Source organism: Eublepharis macularius, chromosome 19 (genome assembly GCF_028583425.1).
Source record: "Eublepharis macularius isolate TG4126 chromosome 19, MPM_Emac_v1.0, whole genome shotgun sequence".
Classification (NCBI taxonomy): Eukaryota; Metazoa; Chordata; class Lepidosauria; order Squamata; family Eublepharidae; genus Eublepharis; species Eublepharis macularius.
The window spans coordinates 21,716,795-21,733,656 of NC_072808.1; positions in this window are offsets into that span (position 1 = coordinate 21,716,795).

Sequence of the window (16,862 nt, forward strand, 5' to 3'; positions counted from 1 at the left end):
TTGCTCCTTTTCATGCTATTTACTTTTCAAGGAGTGCAGTTCTCTCAACCAAATTAAGGATATCGCAGGTTACAAAATACAATTGAAACCACAGGCTATCTTTTTAAACTTTTGGCAAAATACAAATATGCCATTAAAAAGACGTGAATTAATCAACAGCTTACTGGTTGTGGCCAAGACATTAATAGCGTCAAGATGGAATCAGCAAACACTTCCAACCAAAGACCCACAGGTTTATAAAAGTCTGGGATCAATTCATATTAGAAAAAATAACATATAATTTACAAAAAGACAATACATACCAACCTTCCTTATCCTTCCATGAAAAATGGTGGCCTTTCTTTGAATTTATTGCTAACAAAGATCTTTCTCCTCCAAATCATTTATATCAAATGATTTTTGACAGTTAACTCCTCTCGTATTTAGTAAGCAATGTATGAAAATAATTTAATTGTAAATTGTATCCATATCTAATACCTTTCAAATTCATTGTTTTTCCTGTTATCTCCACTTTTGTTATCGTAGTTGTACATTTTCCTAATAAAAGTTATTTTTTTTAAAAAGGAGCACAGTTCTTACCCCTATTCTTCCTCTTCCTCTTGCATCCCCACCTTTAATACCCACAACTTCTCCATATGTCACAGGGTTTTACAGAAACTTTACTTGTTCAGGATTAAGACCAGGGCTTTTTTTCAGCAGGAACGCGGGGGAACGGAGTTCCGGCACCTCTTAAAAATGGTCACATGGCCAGTGGCTCCGCCCCCTGATCTCCGGACAGAGGGGAGTTTAGATTGCCCTCCGCGCTGGCGCGGAGGGCAATCTAAACTCCGCTCTGTCCAGAGATCAGGGAGCGGAGCCACTGGCCATGTGACCATTTTTGCCAAGGGCGATTTAAACTTTAAAAAACTCCTCCCTTATTCCAGCTGACCCAAAGTGACATCCTTGTGCGGTCTTGAGTTCCATCACCTCTTTTCCCAGAAAAAAAGCCCTGATTAAGACAAGGGAGGGCGAGAGGAGTGTCTGGGCAAGGCTTCCACCCCTGAATTTTCAGCTTTCATATAAAATAAATTTGGAAGGCAGGTTTCTGGGCCTTTCATTTATGGGGATGCAGGAGAAATGTGCAAAATGTTATTCAACTGTTCACTAAATGACAGTAAATCTGCTCTCAACTTCTAGTGGAATAAGGACAAATCAGATTTTTTAAAAAGATTACTATTGATTTAATTCTCCCAGTTTTCCACTACGGAGCCCAAGACAGCATCCAGGAGAGAATTCTTAGGTGCAGCCCCTTAGAGCCAAGCTACAAGTGAGGCCTGACACAGGTTGGACACTTGTCAGCTTCCCTCAAGTTTTGATGGGAAATGTAGGCATCCTGGTCTTGCAGCTGTAATGGAGAGCCAAGCTGTAAAACCAGGACGCCACCTACATTTCCCATCAAAACTTGAGGGAAGCTGACAAGTGTCCAACCTGTGTCAGGCCTCACTTGTACTTGGCTCTCATTCAGGCACCAACTAGACACAGAAATGCTTAGCTTCCTTGACAGCAAGCTCCACGTCAAGTAGGAGTAAACACAGGGCCTTTGAGAGAGGGAGCACACAAGCTTCATATTACTGACTGAAAGTGCTAATAAGAGTAATTATATGAGCAAAAAGTATTTACACGGGGACGGGGCAGCTGCACAAATGTTAAATCTTCTGTGTTTGAAAAAGATGCACTCCTATAAATTAACAGCCGATTTTATCCAGAGCCTATTTTTGTCAATGAATTCAAAGGTTGCTGTCAAGCCCAGAAATGTCCCAGACAGATGCCTTGAATGCACTGGACAGCTTGGTGGTGAAGGATCACTCAGCGGTCAAGAGTGCACTGCCTCTTTCTACGGCCTACTTGCTCTGCATGGATAACTTGGTTGGGCGGTTCTCAGCAGGGCTTTTTTTCAGCTGGAACGTGGTGGAATGGAGTTCCGGAACCTCTTGAAAATGGTCACATGGCTGGTGGCCCCACCCCCTGATCTCCAGACAGGGGGGAGCTTAGATTGCTTTCTGTGCCGCTGAGCAGCGCGGAGGGCAATCTAAACTCCCCTCTGTCTGGAGAGCAGGGGCGGGGCCACCAGCCATGTGACCATTTTCTCCTAGGGCAACCCACTGAGAAAAAAAAGCCCTGGTCCTCCAACTGGCTGGGAAGATAATTTAGATGCTGTGTTTGTCAGGCAGGCAAGCCAGCCCACCTGCCATACCTGTGAATGCATATCTACTGGGGGGAATGGGTAGTAGTGTAGCTTTCCTCCTTCACTGTATTTTGGCTACGTTCTGCTTGGGCCGAGCGGTGTTATCAGTGCAGCTGGAGCAGCATGTCTGGGAAACAACCTTGGGAAACTCAGCTCTGCATCTCTTTCAGGACATTCGCGCCAACTTCAACTTGTTTGAACTGGGGGGGGCGGGGACTGGAGGTACAATCTCTCAGGGAAGACTTTGCTTTGACATTCCAGGCAATTACTGAGTGATTCCGCACATGTTGGATAATGCACTTCCAATCCTCTTTATAGATCATTTGGAATGGATTTTTTTGTGTGCGGAACAAAAAATCCACCTCAAACGATTGATAAAGTGCATTGAAAGTGCATTATCCAACGTGTGTGGAATCAGCCACTATGTACTAGTGCACCTCTGGGGAGCATTATCTAATAAAGACCTTTAATGCATACAGCCCCTCTCTATACTGCCTTGGTCAAGCCACACCTGGAGTATTGTGTGCAGTTCTGAAGGCCTCACTTCAAAAAGGATGTGGACAAAATCGAGAAGGTGCAGAGGAGAGCGACGAGGATGATCAGGGGTCTGGTGACTGAGCCCTATGAGGAAAGGCTGAGGGCCTTGGGAATGTTTAGTTTGGAGAAGAGGAGGTTGAGGGGGGACATGATTGCTCTCTTTAAATATTTGAAAGGCTGTCATTTGGAGGAGGGCAAGGAGCTGTTCCAGTTGGCAGCAGAGGACAGGACCCGAAGCAATGGGCTTAAATTACATGCAGAAAGGTACCGGCTGGATATTAGGAAGAACTTTTTCACGGTCAGAGTAGTTCAAAAGTGGAATCAGCTGCCTAGGGAGGTGGTGAGCTCCCCCTCACTGGCAGTTTTCAAGAAGAGGCTGGATGAATACTTGTCAGAGATGCTTCAGGCTGATCCTGCACTGGGCAGGGGGTTGGACTGGTCTGTATGGCCCCTTCCAACTCTATGATTCTATGATGAACCATGTTTGATGAAGTGGAGAGTCTGAGAGAATCCCCTAGCCAGGCCTGACAGCATTCAGCAAACTTATGGGGAGGATCATTGCTAGGATCCTTTTTGCCACCATTTTAAAATACTGAGACTACAATATTTTGCAGGTTTGTAAAACAAAAGCAGCCTGCGTCCTGCCACAAATCCACATTTTTCTTCAACTGTAACAGTATTCGGCCTTTGCAGAGGCAACCTGATCACCTGATGAAGGTGGGCGCTTTTAAAGGGAGCTTCTTTTTTGAATGCTCCTCATTACCAGAAAGCATTGCCAGCAATTAAATGGTACTGTCCAGAAACGTTCACCCTCTAAAAATAAAGCAACAACAATGGAAAAACTGTTTTAAAAAATAAAGTACATAAAAAATATGTTCTTTAAAAAATAAAGTACATAAAAAATACGTTCTTTAAAAAATAAAGTACATTGGCACTGGCCAATAGGTGCCACTGCACAACACCCATTCTGCTTCACACTTTCAACTGCAGCATGGCCGGGGCTCGCATTTTACCCATACCAAAATGCTGTCATTTTTTGAACTTTGGGAAATGGCATTTTGCTACAAAAGGAATGCCACACAGTGGAACAGGTGCCTTATGACTATGGCAAAAAAGCTTCCTGGAAAGGTTCTTATTCTCTGGACTGAAACAAAGCACCACGACATCATATTGTCAAGAGAGAACAGGTTGTACCTTTTAAACCAGGAACTACAGGTAGTTCAATCTATTTTAGGACAGGTAAATATGAGAGGTGCTTATCATTTTTCTGCCCATTGCAGATCACTGAATAACTGGCTGCTGAGATGGCAGAACCATCCCTGAAAGCAGTTTTCCCTCTACCTATAAACTGCTATTATCAACATGAAACACAAAGTCTCCCCACCTCCACCCCAGGACTCCACTTTCTGTACTGCACAAAATGCAATATGCTAATGCTTGGAGCCTGTAATCCCACCCTTAAGAAGCACCCAGTTTTAAGTGGTGTAAGAGGGCAAGTCTAGCAGAGACAGATTGCATGCAGGAACTTTGCTGTTCTCAAACCTAGAAGGCAATTCCAGGAAATCAGAAAGGCAGAATATTTCTAAAAGTACCAGATGTACGTATGCTTAGAGCAGCTGGCATGTGGGAAATCTCCTGGAAGCCATACCATGATAACACCCACTGGCTAAGCTCTCTGTACCCAGCCATGCACAATATCATGCTGGTGAGGAATTTTGCCAACAGATTGGGGACTAAGCACAATGCATGAAAAGAGAAGTCCATCCAGCGGGATACAGGCTGTAAAAGGGTTCAGAACAAGCAAACAAAAACTCGGGCTGGAATCCCTCCCCATCTTCTATGTCCCACGTGTCTATGTGCTCGGCTGCCAGGCACCTAGATACCCCTTTCTTACCCCCAGGGGTCATTTCATAGAAAAAGAGCTGGAGGAACTCATTAGCATAACTCATTAGCACAACTCATTAGCATATGCCACGCTCCTGACATCACCAGAAGTGTGTCATTAGCATAACTGATTTGGATATGCCACACCCCCTGACATCCCCTATCCTGGCTGTTTTGGACCCAATCCTGGCCATTCAGGGCCGAAATTGGGCCCAAATGGCAAAAGGGGGCTAAAAGGAGGCCCAAAATGGTCAGGATCGGGCCGCTGCTGAGCAGGAGAGTGATCCACCACCCATCAGAGGCCGATCTGGGCTGTTTTGGGCCCAATCCAGGCTGAAACGGGCCCCAAATGGCTGAGAGTCAGGTGGGCGGGGCCACCTGTCATGTGGCCTCTTTGGGGAACTGCCAGAACTGTGTTCCAGCGCGTTCCACTTCAAAATGAGCCCTGCTTACCCCACCATCCTCTGAAGCAGGGCTTTTTTTCAGCTGGAACACGATGGAACGGAGTTCCGGAACCTCTTGAAAATGGTCACATGGCTGGTGGCCCCGCCCCCTGATCTCCAGACAGAGGGGGGTTTAGATTGCCCTCCGTGCCGCTCGGCAGTGCGGAGGGCAATCTCAACTCCCCTCTGTCTGGAGATCAGGGGGCGGGGCCATCAGCCATGTGACCATTTTCTCCAAGGGCAACCCTCTGAGTTCCACCACCTCTTTTCCCAGAAAAAAAGCCCTGCTCTGAAGTAATTCCAAATTCAAAAATGTTAACATTTTGAATGCAGCACCCCATAGAAATGGAATCATTTGTCTGGAGCACAACTTGCTTGGTGTTGTAGTTTAGATTTTCTTGTGTTTAGCGACTTCACATCTTACTTTCTCATTTCCATCTACAGATATATCCCAGATTTCTCTCTAGGTGCATTATACTGTCCAAGCAGATGGGGAAAATGTCCTAGGTGAAGGAAGCAGGTATTCTATAGAAACATTACTTATGAACAGACAGCAAAGACTCCAAGAATTTTAATGGGCAAGCCTATCACAGAGTGCTGTGACAAGACCAGCAGGGCTTATGTTATAAAAGGGAAACCAACACTTCTGAAATTATTAACAGCAGCTTCCGAGAATCAGAAGCTAGAATAGCCCCAGCTGACCTGGAAACACAAGGCTAAAAATGGGTCTAATTCTCATTGTGGTGGTAAAGCTGAGTCTACTATATATCATTTCAGACTGCAAATGGCTTCATATGATACTAAAAAATCCCCGCACACAGAAAAGAAGTGTGCCAGGCAGCCAGGTTCTAGCCCAGCCTTCTCCATGACATATTCACTTTCTAGAGACGTGAACCCTTTCCTGAAACCTGCAACTAAGGGCACAACCACACGATACGCGAGACGTGTGTTGGGTCACAGATGTACAAACAGGCTCACAGTCAGGCATACATTGGGGGGCTCGTCTTAAAAAGAACTTGTTCATGCAGAGCTAAGAGGGGGGAAGAGGATCTTCTGGTTTCCCTCCCACCTTGCTTTTGCCAGTGAAATGGAAGGCAGGAGGGGCTTTTAGTGTCTTTTCTTTGGCTCTAGGTGCCTAGGAAGGATATCTGGAGCCAGGGAAAAGGGGCAAAAATCCTCTGGTGAAAGTGGGGTGGGAGGGAAACCCTGTCAGACATGCTCACTAGATGTCTGCCCTGCCTCCGCTACCTGCCTGGGTCCCTGTGTGCTACTTGGATGGGGGGAGGGGGGGAGAAGGGAAGATGGTGTGAACCTCCCCCTAGCTCCTACCACCTTATTTGTCTCCTGCTGTATTGTCTACACATGCCTTCCTGCTATGTCTGAGAAGGGATGGCCTTGAGGAACTCTTCTCATGGGATGGAGTAACCGTTCCCCGCCTGGAAGCTTTGCGCCAAAACTAACAGCCCCAGCTTGGGGCAAGTGGGGGGGGGGGAGAGGGGGTATAACAATTGATGCTTCACTTTGTACCAGTGTTCCTGTCAATGCTTTGTTAGAGTCATGAATTTGTGATCCAGTCATAAAGAGCTTTCACTCATACAGCCTGGTTCACAAAGTTCACAGGTTCTCGTGAGCCCACTCAACCCCAGCGCTGCATTTAGGGGTCGTTCACTCCCGAAGCAAAGAAGCAGGATCACCTGCCTCGGGGAAGCCGCTGGTCTCATCACTGTCTGACACTCAGCACTGATCTTCCAATTAGGAAGCATTTCCAAACCGGTGACTCATGCAGAGATACAAGGGATAGGCTCCTCTGAGAATGAGTAATTCTTCCCCTTGCATGGTCTAAAAAGAAATCTTTTAGAGACTAACAGCAAAGGGGGCCTCTTATTTTACATTGTGCCCAGATGGCACATCAGTTGAGTGGGAAGTCCACCGTGGACCCACAGTCACTCTCTATTGACAAAATCAAAAAGAGTCCAGTAGCACCTTTAAGACTAACCAATTTTATTGTAGCATAAGCTTTCGAGAATCAAGTTCTCTTCGTCAGATGCATGATACAAACTGGGCAAATACAGAAGAGGAGGAGGGAGAGGGGAGAGAAGAGGACATATATCAGAAGGGGACAAGATGCAATTAGCGGGGAGGCAACCAAAACATTCCTTTGCTAGTAAATGTAAACATCTCCTTTTGGTGTGGAGTCAGTTTGCCGTGTTAGTTTGTAGCAGTATAAGCATCCAATTCCTATGTAGTATAAGCCTTCGATAACCACAGCTCTCCCTGCCAGATGCATCTGACAAAGAGAACTGTGGTCCCCAAAAGCCCATACCAGGCGCCACTGGGCTCCCCCAGACCACGCCGCTGTAAAGGAAATCTTTTACCTGTGATAATGTGATAACCATTCATAGTCTCTATTCAGTCCCAGCTTGACAGAGTCAAATTTGCATATGAATTCCAATTCAGCAGCCTCCCATTGGATTTTGTTTTTGAAAGGTTTCTGTTGAACCACAGCGACCTTTAAGTCTTTGATGGAATGTCCTGGTAGATTGAAGTGTTCTCTCACTGGTTTTTGGAAGTTGGCGTTTCTAATGTCAGATTTGTGTCCATTTATTCTTTTGCGTAGAGGTTGGCTGGTTTGTCCAATGTACAGAGCAGAAGGACATTGTTGGCACATGAGGGCATATATCAGATTGGAGGATGAGCAGCTGTAAGAGCCAGAGACAGTGTAGCTGATGCCATTGGGTCCTGTAATTGTATTCCCTGGGTAGATACAGGGGCAGAGCTGACATCTGGGTCTGTTGCAGGGCCTGGTACCTGTACTGGTGACTCTGCTGGCCGATTCATGGTTGTAAGTGAGAAGTCGTTTAAGATTGGGGGGCTGTCTGTAGGCAAGGAAAGGTCTTCCACCCAGGGCTTCTGAGAGAGAGGTATCATTTTCCAGGATGTCAATAGAGAGAGATCCTCTGGATCTCTCTCTATTGACAAGACTTTCAACCTTCCTCAGAGAGCTGAGATCAACTGGTTCTTCCTTCTTTCTGAAAGGAGGCAGTTCTGCTGAGAGATTCCTGGGATTATCTCTTGTAATGGTCAAGAAGTGCTGATTGGCTGGCCCTCTAGATAATCAGGAAGCCATTCATCTCTGGATAATCAGGAAGCCATTCCTTCCCACTGCCTGCAGCAGGATTTAAATTGGTTTTTTAAAAAAACAGATTGGCTTTATAAAGCGAATGTTTGATCGTCAAACATCTGCAATACAATAAACAAAATGGAGGGCCTCTCCTGAAGGGGGTGAAACTGAGCACTAGATTTGGAGTCAGGCTGCTGAGTTACTAGAGGAGGGGGAACACAACTAGCTTCAGAGCAGAAAAACAAGCACCACATCCTAAATAACAACAACAACAACATTCGATTTATATACTGCCCTTCAGGACAACTTAATGCCCACTCAGAGCAGTTTACAAAGTATGCTATTATTACCCCACAACAAACACCCTGTGAGGTGGGTGGGGCTGAGAGAGCTCTGAGAGAGCTGTGACTAGCCCAAGGTCACCCAGCTGGCTTCAAGTGGAGGAGTGGGGAATCAAACCCAGCTCTCCAGATTAGAGTCCTGCACTCCTAACCACTACACCAAACCAAAGAGAAAGATTCAGAGCCAGTGGCACCTTAAAGTTCAACAAGATTTCCAGGGTAGAAGCTTTGGAGAGTCAAAACTATTTTCATCACATACTTTACCTAGAGATCCTGCGTGCAGCCTTAATCCAGATAAATGACAGAACTTAAATATTAATATAACTGGTAAAAATCTCTCAGCAACCCCAGAAGGAGTCTGTCAGTTTTATCATGAAATGCTATTTCACTTATACAGTTACAATGTTTGTATATCCACACCACATCTGGCAACTAGATCATATATGGTGTTTGAGCTCAAACCCCTGCTGCTCCTTCAACTGCAAAAAAAATTGCGCGCACACAAACACACGCACATGATTTTTATCACACACCACAAAGATGAACAGAACAAAACATTTTGGCTTATCACAAGCAATTAAAAATGGAACACAGCTGATCTAGATGGCATTAACTAAATCGCAATTACTGAGTACTCCAGGCAAAGAACCTTTACTGACACAAACTACTCAAAACACTCACATGCAATACTTTGAGTTATTCCTGACTCCATCTGTCCTCTCTGTTCTAGAATTGAGGCGAAACACCAGAACATCTGGCTGTGATGGACATCCTCTACGTGGAAAGATCCTGAAGAATATAGCAACTAAGATTTGTCACTAGCTTTGGGAGACTAGAATGATTTGGACACTCATGATCTTACAGGCTGGAGTTGGGGTTTAAAGGTTCTGTAACTGTGGAGAGGTTATGTTCACTGAAAGATCAGTCACTTTTGTATTATTAAGACTTTGCCACATCAAAATCTTCCACCCTTTGGCTGCAATCCCCCGGGGACATTCTCTAAGCAAACCTCTTTAAAATGCACTGGAGCTGTGCAATAAAGCACAGTGGAGGGTGAAATTTGGATTGTCTGAAACTTTGGGTCAGCACTTATGTGAACTCTTCACGCTCTCGAAGGGGAAAACATGGCCATCATCTCTCACTATAACAACATGGAGGAATGCAGCCGGGATGTCTGAATAGCTTCACAGCTGGAGCTAAATCAAGTTCGATGATAAAAATTTGTGAAACATCCATTTAAATAATCACTGCACTTTATAATTTAAAACGAAATGTTCCAACACAGCTAATTTTTTGTAATTTATAATTTTGTAGTTTATGATGTCATTTATAATTTTGTAATTTATAAGCAGTTGCTGAAGTACTGTTCCAAAATGCATTTAACAGGGGTTCATATTATCTACTTACTAATATTTACCATATAAACATAGTTTGCAAAATTCTTTAAACCATTAAGCATTTACTTTCACAGTGTCATCATTGCATTATCTGTTTTAGAGATGGAAATGTATGCTGAAAGCAGGGCTTTTTTTCAGCTGGAACGCGGTGGAACGGAGTTCCAGAACCTCTTGAAAATGGTCACATGGCTGGTGGCCCCGCTCCCTGATCTCCAGACAGAGGGGAGTTGAGATTGCCCTCCGCGCCGCTCGGCGGCGCGGGAGGGCAATCTCAACTCCCCTCTGTCTGGAGATCAGGGGGCGGGGCCACCAGCCATGTGACCATTTTCTCCGAGGGCAACCCACTGAGTTCCACCACCTCTTTCCCCAGAAAAAAAGTCCTGGCTGAAAGTGACTCTTTTCCAAGGCTACCCTTTTAGCCAACAGTTTGGCCTTTTCAGCAAACCAGCTTGTTTCTCTCTCATGGGAGCACACTTTGACCAACTGTTCATCCTAAGCTGTCTGTGATTCTCTGAGTAGCTCAAGGCATGGCTATCATCATTAGCAATACTTATTGTTAGAGCTAAACTACAAGAGATGAATTGTACTAGGATGCTCACATGGAGGGAGTTGCAATGTTAGCTGGTAAGCCGAGTTTTCAAAGACAGATTGGAAGGCTCTGTCGATTTCTCCTCTCTACAGAGCCAGCAAAGATGCTCCTCAGAAGTTTGTTAATTTCCTCTTTGCCTCTCCAAGGCTCTGTCAGTTTCACCTCCCCTTCTAGGAGGCAAAGAGGAAATAAACCCTCTGAGCAGCATCTCCCTGGCTCTGTAGAGAGGGGAAATTGACAGCGCCTTCCAATTTGTCTTTTAAAACTTGGCTTCCCGGCTAACATTGAGACTCCCTTCACGTGAGCATCCTCATGTAATTTGTCTCTTGTCATTTAGCTCTTCGGTGTCCAGGGTGCATACAATCACGCAATTCTACCATGAGGCCAGCTACCATGAGGCATCACCAAGGCTAGCAGAATGGGACAGACAGGCAGATATGGCCCAGAGGACAAACTTGCAAGGCATTTCTTCAGTGGAGTTTATGGTGTTTGTAATCATAGATGCAGAGAAGTTAGCCATGTTAGTCTGTAGTAGCAAAATCAAAAAGAGCCCAGTAGCACCTTTAAGACTAACCAACTTTACTGTAGCATAAGCTTTCGAGAATCACAGTTCTCTTCGTCAGATGCATGGAGGGTCTTCGCATCTGACGAAGAGAACTGTGATTCTCGAAAGCTTATGCTACAATAAAGTTGGTTAGTCTTAAAGGTGCTACTGGGCTCTTTTTGATTTTGTAATCATAGAGTGTGTATATCAAGATTGTATCATGAACATGGTATGGTACAGTGGAAGGAACCTGTGGAGCAAAGGTTGGGGGGGGGAGTATCAGCTAATAGGAGAGCCCCTGACAATAACTGGAACCTCTACACTGCAGTGCAGGGTGCACAAGTTTTATTTTGTAGGATGGATTTTCATTGCTGACAGTATATCTGATTCCTCTGATTCATCACTTACTCTTCTCTGTGGGACTGTTGCAAGTGCAGCAGGATGCACAGGTGGGCATTAACTTCACAAGAGAAATGCATAGTAAACTGCCACTGCAGGCAAGGCGTAAGATTTCATGGTGGGTGGGGACAGTTCAGTTAGTTGCTACGACATCTGCTGTTGAAATGAGCACTCCAGCCATCTTGACAGCTACAACCACATGCAAACCGACGCTGCGCTTGCATGTAGCCAGGATATTCAGTTGCTGACCTAAAAGTAGCGGTTATCCTGTAGAGCAACTTCAAAGGAGGATTAGAAAGAGAGACTGCTGAATTGCAACTGATAACGAAGCTCAAGACAATGCATCCTCCTGGACTGAATCGAGACCTAGGCTTCTTGTCTTATTACCAATGCTGATTTCTTCACACCCACCAACCCTCTGCATATCCCACCCTATCCAATCATGCCGGCTATTGTCATTCACCAGCTATTGTCATTCAGCATCTATAATCACTCCACACACCAAAATATAAGGACAGATGAACTCACATTCTAGCTGTATCTGAAGAAGTGAGTTGTGGCTCACGAAAGCTCATACCCTACCACAAATTTTGTCAGTCTTAGAGGTGCTACTAGACTCTTGCTCCTTTCTACACTTGCATGTGGTTAGGGAACAAAGGATCTTGGCTGTGATCCGGCTACTTTAGGTGGTAACACCAGAATAAATTGGAGGGGGTGGGGTTCTGCCACGTCTTCCTGAATAGGCCACATTATAGAGTCTGATACTCTTCACTGGATCCAACTTTCAGAGTCCTCATTTATGGAACATAATGAAATAACCTGCTTTGCCCAAGGAGCGGCTCAGGGCCTATGCCGATGCAGACTCAAGGCACCACACACTTCAAGGTCTGGCTGAGGCCCAGCCTGGTGGAGAGGAACCCAACACAGAGCCCTGAGGAAAAGGTCCACCAAATGGGAGAACCTGACTCCTTCAGGGAGACAGAAGAGTACTGAATGGCACCAGGAGGGCAGAGCCCCAAGCCCTCAGGCTTTCTCTTCCGTTTTCTTCTGAGGAATTTGAGGCCTGCACCACGATCTAAAGCCCAGCCTACCATTTTCTTTCCCCCTGTGGCCTATTAAGCAACTTCTGCTGCTTTGGAGCTGTCCGCAGTGCTGAAGAGCTTCCTCGAAAGCTCATATCCTAGAAGTCTAGTGGGCCTTTAAGGGGCTGCTTGTTCCGGATCTTGCTCTTCTTCCCAAGCTAACTTCTGTCTTGGCTGCCTGTCGTTCTGTGCCCTGCTCTCTCAGAGACCTGATACTGCTTTTGACAGCTAGCTCCTTGCTACTACTACCTGCCACTAGATGCTGGCCAAATCTTTGCTGCCCAGCAGGCTCCTCTAAGTTGCACTAAATACCCCATAAGCCTCACACCCCCAGTCCAAAGGGCATATGCTCTTAACTTTCTACAACATCTTTATCTCTCTGTAAGAACATGAGAGTGTAGATGAGGGAGTTAACCTCATTAAAATGCTTCAGGAGAGACAAAAGAAAGTACTTCTTCATACAAAATGTATTCAAGTTGCTGGATTCGCTGCTACAAGATGGAACAACAACTTGTCTTAGAAGGCTTTAAAGAGGCAGATGGAAAGATCTCACAATGGCTAAGACATAAAGGTTTAAACGGGACCTCCAGATTCAGGGGCAGCACATCTGCGTGCTTCTGTAGAGCAGTGAGGAAGGGATGTTGTGTTCAGGTCCTATTGGCTGGTTTCCCAGAAACAACTGGCTGGTCACTGAGAGAAAGTGGATGCTTAACTAGATGGATCTTTGAGCTGATTCAGCAGAGCTCTTCCTATGTTCTTACCTAAGGAATGGATCTATTAGCCAAGCAATGCATTACAAAGAGAGAGTATTCTTTTTCCACGCATTATGTGCAGAATCCATACAAGGACTCTCTTACTCGATTTGCGCCATCAATAAGCTTCAAAAAAAGACCTAAACATTGAATAGACAGCTCACAACAGTGGAGGATTTACTGTCAGGAAGTTTACAGACCTCTAGGTGTGGCATTCTACCATGATGAAGTATGCAAATGATACCATTATTGGAGCTCCTCTAAAAGTGATTACCAGAGGCGCAGCATGATTGGATGCATTTGCATAACAATCGTACCCCACCCCCCCAATCCTAGCAATCAACCTAGAAAAAGATCCATAGGCATTTTTAACAAAGGTTTTTGGCCACTTCGACAAAAGCCACTGGGTGTTATTTAGCTAACCACGAGAAACAAAGAGCTGTTCATCTCCCCGCTCTCGGCATGGCGCAGGATGAGTCACTGCCATGTATGGCTTTGGTAGCTTGTTATTCCCCCACCCCCTCTTCTTCCCAGGTTTGATTCCTCTGACAAATCTTTTTTTAGCAGCATCTCAGGCACCTTTTGAACTAGTTAAAATTTTTGTTGCAGAGACTGAAGCTACATCCAGTCTTTCATTCACAATTCCACCCTTTCTTGTACTGATGTACTAGTACAGGCTGCTCTGCAGATATTCCTTCCTGAGAACACGGCAGGGAATTGTCACTGGAAAGTGACAAGAACTGCCTGAAACAGCCATTACCGGGAAATGCATGTATGGGCACATGCTGCCGAGTGATATCATGCTCAGATGTGGGGGGGGGGGGGCTGGCTGGCTGATGACACGAATGGAGCCTGGGCTCTTCTCAGTGCTGTCTTGAATGCATATGGGGCCCCTGCCCTTGTGGATGTCATTTCAGTCAAAGGCCAATAACCACCGTCATAGCAACATGCTTAAGCACACAGTAGGCAGGAGAACTCCTTCCACTCCTGGGCTGTGCCAGGTTGTCGCTCTCTTCTCCTCCATGAAATCCCTTTCAACCTCCCTCCACTATGAGACGGCATAGAAAAGAATCAACGAGAGGTGATGGCGCTTGCCAGCTGACCTTGGGCCAGTCACTCTCTCTGAGCCTAACCTACCTCGTAGGATGGTTGAGAAGATAAACTGGAGGAAGGGTGACTGGTGAATGCCGCCCAGAGCTCCTTTGAAGAAGCGCAGTCACTAAGCTCTCTGCACTAAGCTGCCTGCCCAAAGCAGAGCGTAAGCTGCCGGCACTGAGTAACTGGACTCTGCCCAAGGAAAGCAAGCCACACAATTACTGCCAACATGGTAGCTAGAGAAGACGCATTTCTGTAATCATGGAAATGGCTTCAGGTCACGGTGGGACACACCCCACCTCCAGCTTGTGTTACACAGGTTTACACAGCACAGCAAAGATGCAGCATGAAAGAAAAGGCAGCTGGATAGACTGCATGTCTGAACGAGGGCCAGAACCATGGTACTTCTGTTAAACGGACAACCTTCAACCTGAGTGTGCAAAAAATGGGAAGAGAAGTCATCTCTGCTAGCTAGGATGTGGCCATCAGAAACTTCTATAGATGCCCTGTGGATCAACGGCAATACCACTGAGGAAAGCAGAATTGCCATCTGGAACTGCAAATCGCTCTCCTCAGTTCCTACTTCAGTCTTCCACCATTATGCACTTCCTCTGTTGCACCGTGGCTAGAGCCAGCCATAGGCACATGTGTATGGGACACAATCCTTTGCTCTTGCTGTTCATCTGATAAATGGAAATAGAAGAGGGGCTGCAGCTCAGCAGCAGAGCATTTGACCAGCCAGGTTCAACCTCCAGCACTGCCAGTTAAAAGGGCCAGGGAGCAGGTGATGCAAAAGAGACCCTGGAGAGCCACAGGCAATACTGATCTTGAATGACCAGTGGCCTGATTCAGTATAAGGCAGTTTTATCCTATTATATAAAGGCAAGCTGTATTCCGGAAGACTCACTTGTTAACCTGGTGCACCTCCAGAGGGCACTGCTGTGGTGGGAAGCCCAGGCCAGGATCAGGCGCGGAACAGGAGACAATGCCCGCCCCCCTTCACCCGGCCGGGATCAGGCGCAGAGCAGGAGGCAATGCCCGTTGCCCACCCTCCCCCTTCTAGAGCCTCTTGTATTTTCCCCCACAATGGGCTTTGTTGCTAGTGAGTTCATAGGAAAGAAAAGTGTAACACGCAGCAAAAAAAAGGTCATTAAAATATTTAAAATATCAAAGCCCATCAAGTGATTTCAGAGCCAAGAGATGAATAGTCAAGGCTGAAATTTTTATCAGCTGCTGCTGGACAAGAGCCTTTCATCTGTTTCTAGATGTGGAGAGCTAAAATTTCAAATGCCAAGTCCTGCCTTGAAGAGAGGCAGTTCTATGCATCACCTCCGGTATTTTGACTGAAAGCTGGACAAGCAATTTTTAGTTAACTAAGATCAAACCAACACTGATTGAAGAATATGGCTTCATAGCTGCAGGTAGTTAGTTGTTTCAGAATCTGCTAAATGTTGGGGGGAAAGAGGTGGCATAAGGAGAGTGCGCAGCGGTACTCTTTGAGCGGCAAAGAGCAGCAGCTGACATTTCAGGGATGCTTCTGAGAATGAACTTTTCCATTTCTGAAACGTCTTTCATTTCAAGAGAGGCTCTGTGGACAGTGATGCCCCCCACAGCTTATCCTCACTGAAAGGCAAGTGATGGCAAGCTGAAGAAAAGGATAACTACCATGCGTGCAGTCAATGTTCGGCCATCGCAATGTTGCAACTGAAAGGAGGATATAAACTTTTTTTTTTAAACTCCCCAACAATTTTGTATGGTTTCACTGTTGGTGGTAGCTGTGGATGCCAGTTTTTCCCACGTTAGGGCCACTTTCTCTTTCTTAGCATGATCCCAGGTAATTAGGGATTGCACAGTTGAATGTGAAGGTCACCTGACATTACGTAAGCCAATCACGTCTGACCATGTGCTGCCATCAATAAAAGCAAACAAAGCCGATTTAGAGCAAGGGTCATATACTTGACCGGTCAGACAGGTGAACATAACCAGTTCTGCAGTACTCGATGTCCGGCTATATAGCCAGGTTTGGCTTCAAGCTGCAATGACAGAACAAAGTTTATTCAGAAGCTAATGCATGATGAGTCAGACCACTGGTTCATTTAGCTCAGGGCGGGCCATCTTCCTGGCAGCAACCCTGTGGGGATAATAAAAACACCGACCTTGTTCACGATATATAAGCACAGTTATTATTAATACTCCTCTGTATAAAAACAAAAAATCTCCCTGCAAGTAGAAACTAGCATAGCAAGGAGTAATTAGGCTAGGATTTGTTTGTGACTGGCATGATTTGTTTATTTTATTTAATTTATTTATATGCTGCTTTTCTCCTGGAACACAGGACTAAAATAGGGTTGTCAACCTCCCCGGGTGGTGGCTGGAGATCTCTCAATATTACAACTAATCTCTAGGCCACAGAGGTCAGTTCCCCTGGAGAAAATGGCTACTTTGGAGGGTGGA